Below are 6,000 nucleotides of genomic sequence, written 5' to 3' on the forward strand. Positions count from 1 at the left end.
TTCAGCCCTACATAAAGTTTGCATTCAATGGCTGAAAATGCTACCATTCTGGCCAATTGTTCCTTTATTTTTATACCCAACAATGCAAAAGCACAGCTGCCAGTTCTTAGCTAGTGTTGGTCTTCATATGCATCACGTTCTTCCCAAAAACCTAGGAAGATGTAATGTTTCACTGACAGTATGCAGTCACGTGAAAAAGAAAGTACACCCTCGTTGAGTTCTATGGTGTTTCTTATCAGGGAATAATAAAAAATCATCTGGTCCTTAGCAGTTCTTAAAAGTAGGTACATACAATCTCAGATGAACAACACCTGATGTAGTACACCATATCATCATTTATTTTACAAAAAGAACCCCCTCCCAAAAAAAGGAGTAGCCATGTATGAAAAACTAAGTAGACCTTGTGATTCAATAGGTTATAGAACCACCTTTAGCAGGAATAAATTAAAGTAATCATTTTGTATATGATTTTATCAGCCTCACATTGTTGTGGAGGAATTTTGTCCCATTCTTCTTTACAATTTCACTAGCATTCATTGAGATTTGTGGGCATTTGTTTAAGCACAACTCTCTTGAGGTCTCCCTTCAGCATTTCAATCAGGTTAAGGTCTGGACTTTGACTGAGCCATTGCAACACCTTGATTCTTTCAGCACATGCTGGGAAGATGATCTTCCGGTTTCTGGCACTTCCGCATGTATGAAGAGTAGCTGGCCGGCATACCGGATCCAAAAGAGCAACAGGTGACAGTTAGCATGCCCAGAAAGATGGCTCTGTGTGCCACTTCCAGCACACGTACCCTAGGTTCGCCATCACGGGTATAAAGTCTCCTGCCTTGAGTAGACGGTTGGACTAGACAACCGATGTTCGATATTCCAATCTGTTCCAGGGAAAGATGGTTGCCAGCCAGTGGTGGGTTTCAAAAATTGTTTGAACCTACTCTGTGGGTGTGGCCTCCTTTGTGGGAGTGGCTTGCTGCCCATGTGACCGGATGGGAGTGGCTTGCCGCCCATGTGACCTGATATGAAGATGCCGATGACACTTGTCAGAACCACCTTAAATTACCTCACGCACAGCACTGGCATGCATAAGAATATGATGTAAACTTGTTTTTTAAAAGGCATCTTTGGTTTGCGTTAAAACAACTTCAACACACGCAATGTTCTGATTGCACCACAAACGCAGTAGTCATCCTTACCTTTCACAGAGGCACTGAGTTTTATAAATATGAGCATGATAGTGTAGAATAATCATATCCAAGGACCAGTGGTGGGTTCAAAAAATTTTAGAACCTCTTCTGTAGGTGTGGCCTGCTTTCTGGGTCCACTGGTGGAACCTCTTCCAACCAGTTCGGTAGATTTGCCACAGAGAATACCCACTCACCATTGGGTTGTCTCACACTGTAGCTCTTGGTAAGGGGAGATGCTCAGCAGACTCTTTTAAATATTTCAGGCTCAACAGGCAAAATCTCCTTGCAAAATGAGGTCTCCAAGATAATTTTTTAGGGAGTCTTAAAATCTAAATTTTTTTAGCAGGTTAGTAGGAGAACACAATTCTCAGTGAGCAATTGATGTTGTACTTGGGGAATTCTCAGGTTTATTTCTTCAGAGATTTTGGTGTCTGTTGTCCATGCAGTAACTATTCACAGTAACAGTAACAGAAAATAAATGTAGACCAGCCTACAAGTCTTTATATCTCATTGCTGTGTGGTGCTATCACTTTGTTAAATAAAGAACTAGAACAGCTTCTAAAATATTGGAGAAAACCAGAGAGTTCTAAGGAACACATTTAAAGAAATGGGCAGTCTTTTAAGCTTAGCTTTTCGCAACTTACCATATTTTTCGGAGTATAAGACGCACCTTTTCCCCCCTAAAAGAGGGTGAACATTTGGGTGCATCTTATACACCGAATGTAGTCCCACCCACCGGCCTCCATCCTTTGACCTCTGCCTCCCAGCACTTTACTTCCTTGCAGCAAATGGGAAAATGGGGCTTGCGGAGGCAGCAATAGGCTATGGCAATCCCTGCAGCCTGAAACAGCTGATAATCGGGAGGCCCCTGCTGAAACTGAAAGTGAAACAGGGTGTTTGCTGCAGGAGGCAAATTGCTGGGAAGCAGAGGCAAAAAAAAAAATTATTGTGCTAATCAGGCTGTTTGCTGCAAGGAGGTAAGTAAATAACTATAAATGACTATAGAATGTTCAAATTATTAGACTTATTTTTAAAGATTGCTTTATTATTGTTCTAGACAACAAAATGAAGAAGTTTTTTTTAAATAAATGCTTTCTCTGAAGAGGCCCAGTGCTATTGTATCTTCTTTTAAATAGCAGAGAATAACTATACTTCCAGAAAGCCACATCAATTTTCACAGCATCTGTACATGTATAGTCTGAAATGCAACACCACAAACAATGTATATGATCTGTACTGTTTCCTGTTTGCTGCAAGCAGGAAAATTGTTGGGAGGCAGATGTTTTTCCCCTTGTTTTCCTCCCAAAAAGCTAGGTGCGTCTTATACTTCGGAGCGTCTTATACTCCAAAAAATACGGTAGTCACATTCTGATCAGGGGTGGGTTCCAGTAGCCACTACTGCTGGTTCGCTTGTGTGTATGTGTGCGCACTAGATGCGCACTGTGCGTGCATGCGCAGTGCAATAAGAATTGTTCTGTGCACGCGCAGAAGCAAAAAAGAAGATGGCAGCACCTATGGCCCCACCTAGGGGGTGTGGCAGGCTGGATCGCTGCCGGTTCCAGCGACCCAGGCCGCCAAACCAGTACCGGTTCAGCCGAACGAGTCCAAACGGGTAGGAACCCACTACTGATTCTGATGCAAGAGAATTCAATTCAATTAATTAAATTCTGCTGGGAGGTTGGACTAAAGATCTCCAAAATCCCTTCCAACCCTGTTATTCTATGTTCTATTGTGGGTTTTTTAAAGTCCCCAGCCTACTTGACCATCTGCACAGCTGGGAAAAGCAGTTCCACAGTTGTCTTTTGAGAAGAGGTTCTTTTTTTTTTTAATCAATGATCAAAGTAAGCAAACTATGCCTTCTCTCATAGCCTGTGAGTTGTCTATGTGTAAAAGTAAAGGTCAGCGGTGGGATTCAAAAAAATTTACTACTGGTTCTGTGGTCGTGGCTTGGTGGCCGTGGCGTGGCTTGGTAGGCATGGCAGGGGAAGAATACTGTAAAATCTCCATTCCCTCCCCACTCCAGGGGAAAGTTACTGCAAAATCCCCATTTCCTCCTGATCATCTGGGTTCCACCACAAAACCGCGAAGCCCTTATCCGCGCTGACATAAATGCAGAGGCAAATCTGCGCCGTCCGAAGCGCTAAGAAAAACTCGACCCTACCGCGATGACATAACTGCGGAGGGCAAATCCGCGCCTTCCGAAGCACTCAGCACCCTAAACCTAACGCTAAACCTAATGCTAAACCTACCCCTAACCCTAAACCTACCCCTAACCCTAAAACTAACCCTAAAACTAACCCTAAAACTAACCCTAAAACTAATCCTAACCCTTACCTTAATTTAAATCGGCTTTCTGCTGCCGCACTGTTTTAAAGCACCCTTCTGTCACCGCACTGTTGTCGCGGCGGTGATGACGTGCGGTGATGATGTCGCGGCTTTAGCAATGCGGTTTTATCACCGCTATTTTGACGAGCGCGGTTTTGTCATGCCACGGATCATCTGGGACATGGGAAGAAGAGAATAGATGGGGGCAGGGCCAGTCAAAGATGGTATTTACCCATTCTCCAAATTACTCAAAATTTCTGCTACCAGTTCTCCAGAACTGGTAAGAACCTGCTGAATACCACCTCTGGTAAAGGTAAAGGTTCACCTTGCACATATGTGCTAGTAGTTACCCTCTCTAGGGGGCGGTGCTCATCTCCGTTTCAAAGCTGAAGAACCAGCGGTGTCCCAAGATGTCTCCATGGTCACTGGAGTGCAATTATTGCAGTGATTCACTTCACAAAGTGGCAAGAAAAGTTGTAAAATGGGGCAAAACGCACTCAACAAATTTCTCACTTAGCAACATAAATTCTGGGCTCCATTGTCATTGTAAGTTGAGGATTACCTGTATCCACGTATTGTAAATTGCAATTGATATGGGATGAAGACATCCCAAAAATGGTCCATTCTTTGAATAACTGGCCTATCTGCATCCAGCATCTATCCTTCCTTCATTACATTAATTACATATTCAACTCTAACTGACTCCTGACTGCTTTACATAATAAAAAATCAGAAGCATAAAACAAAGAAACAAATGTTATGTGTTCAGGAAAAAATCCATACAAAACAATAAAAAAAGTCTTACAAGCATCTCCACCACCATTCTCTCCTGGAGTCTAGGAAAATATCAATTTTCGGAACATTATCAGAATGGGAGCCAGAGGTGATATTCAGTTCTTTCCGGTTCAGGCGAACTAGTAGTGGTGGCTGCGGGAGGCTCCACCCACCCACCCTGACATAATGCGTGAGCACTGTGCATGCGCAGAAGGTGGCGCACATGCAGACATGAGCTCACTCACATTTGCAAACCAGTAGGGAAGGTAAGTGAATCCCACTCTGATGGGAGCCATTTGCATCTCTGGATGGTTGCCTGTTTCGGAGGACCAGACCAGAAGAAGAGAACAGCTAACCTCTAAAACAAATGCACGTTTTTTTAGAACCAGATGGAATTTATTTTCAAATTCATGCTTTGTTTTGGTTTGTGGTTTGGATTTTTTTTTCTTTTTAGTTGCTTGATATCTGGAATAACCTTAAGTATTAATGGGGCAGGGAATTAGAAAGTGTTAATGAAGTCACAATTAGGTTTCAATTAAATTAACAACAAGCTCTCTTAGAATGTATAATCTAATTTGTTAATTAGCCTGCACAGCCTATTTTGATGGAGAGTGTAAGGAGGTGAAACCAAGTGTTACAAATCATGGAATACATTAAATTAAAGCAGAACTACTGGAGGATTCAGCGTGCTGCCATTTTTATACTAAAAAAACCCTTCTTTAAAAGTCTAATACAATGTATAGAATTCCTCCTTCTGAGAATCTGTGCTTGGTATCATATTAATGAGACATCCCCAAATCTTCTATGTTACTATTTCAGATAGTTCTCAATGGTTTAAAGGTCAAAATAAGCAAAATCAGGAATTGCAGAAAACTCAAAGGTAGGATGCTCATTTTAAAAAGTTGGAAGTAAGGGTGTAAGACAGTGGTGGGTTTCAATTTTTTTTAGAACCTCTTTCTTCTGTAGGTGTGGCCTGCTTTGTGGGAGTGGCTTGCCAGCCATGTGACCTAGTGGGAGTGGCTTGACAGTCATGTGACTGGGTGGGCGTGGCCAACTTGCAAAATGTGGTGAAATCCACTTAACAACGCTCTTGCTTAGCAACCAAAATGTTGGCTCAGAAACTCTGGCATTGAAGTGTGCAAGTCTTAAAGCTGTCAAGTTACAAGACCCTTGCACTCCTAACCCTTTACAAAAAAAACCCCAGTGATGTTCAAATTTGACAACTTTAAGTCTTTAAGGTTTAGATAGGACTTTTAGAGGTGGGCGGGGTGATTGGTGAGCTAGCCAATCAGTAAGCGGTAGGCAGGGCAAGCGTGGTGCAGACGGGCAGGGGGAGGGAGCTGGAACCGGTTCTAAATGGCACTGTAGATTTGTGGAACCTCTTCTATAGAAGAGGTTAGAACTGGCAGGAACCCACCCCTGGTGTAAGAGAAGAAGGAAAGGAGGAAGTTAATTTGCAGTCCAATATTATATTTCAAACGAAAGGTAGGAATTTGTATAGACTTTAATCTACGGTATTAATCTACAGAATCAAAGAAATGTACTCATTCCTGGCCTATCATTTGGAGCAAGTTTAGGTTGAAATCAAGAAAGAAGCGGAGAAGATTCTAATGCTCAATTTCCCACTGGAAATCTGATAGGAAGCAAAGATGGTTAGTTTGCTGTTGTTTCCCCCAAATGTATTGGTTTGAATGATAAACTTTATTCTGCCGTT

This window comes from Thamnophis sirtalis, unplaced genomic scaffold (genome assembly GCF_051295495.1).
Source record: "Thamnophis sirtalis isolate CommonGarterSnake01/CBP01778 unplaced genomic scaffold, rThaSir2_p1.2 scaffold_12, whole genome shotgun sequence".
NCBI classification, from domain to species: Eukaryota; Metazoa; Chordata; class Lepidosauria; order Squamata; family Natricidae; genus Thamnophis; species Thamnophis sirtalis.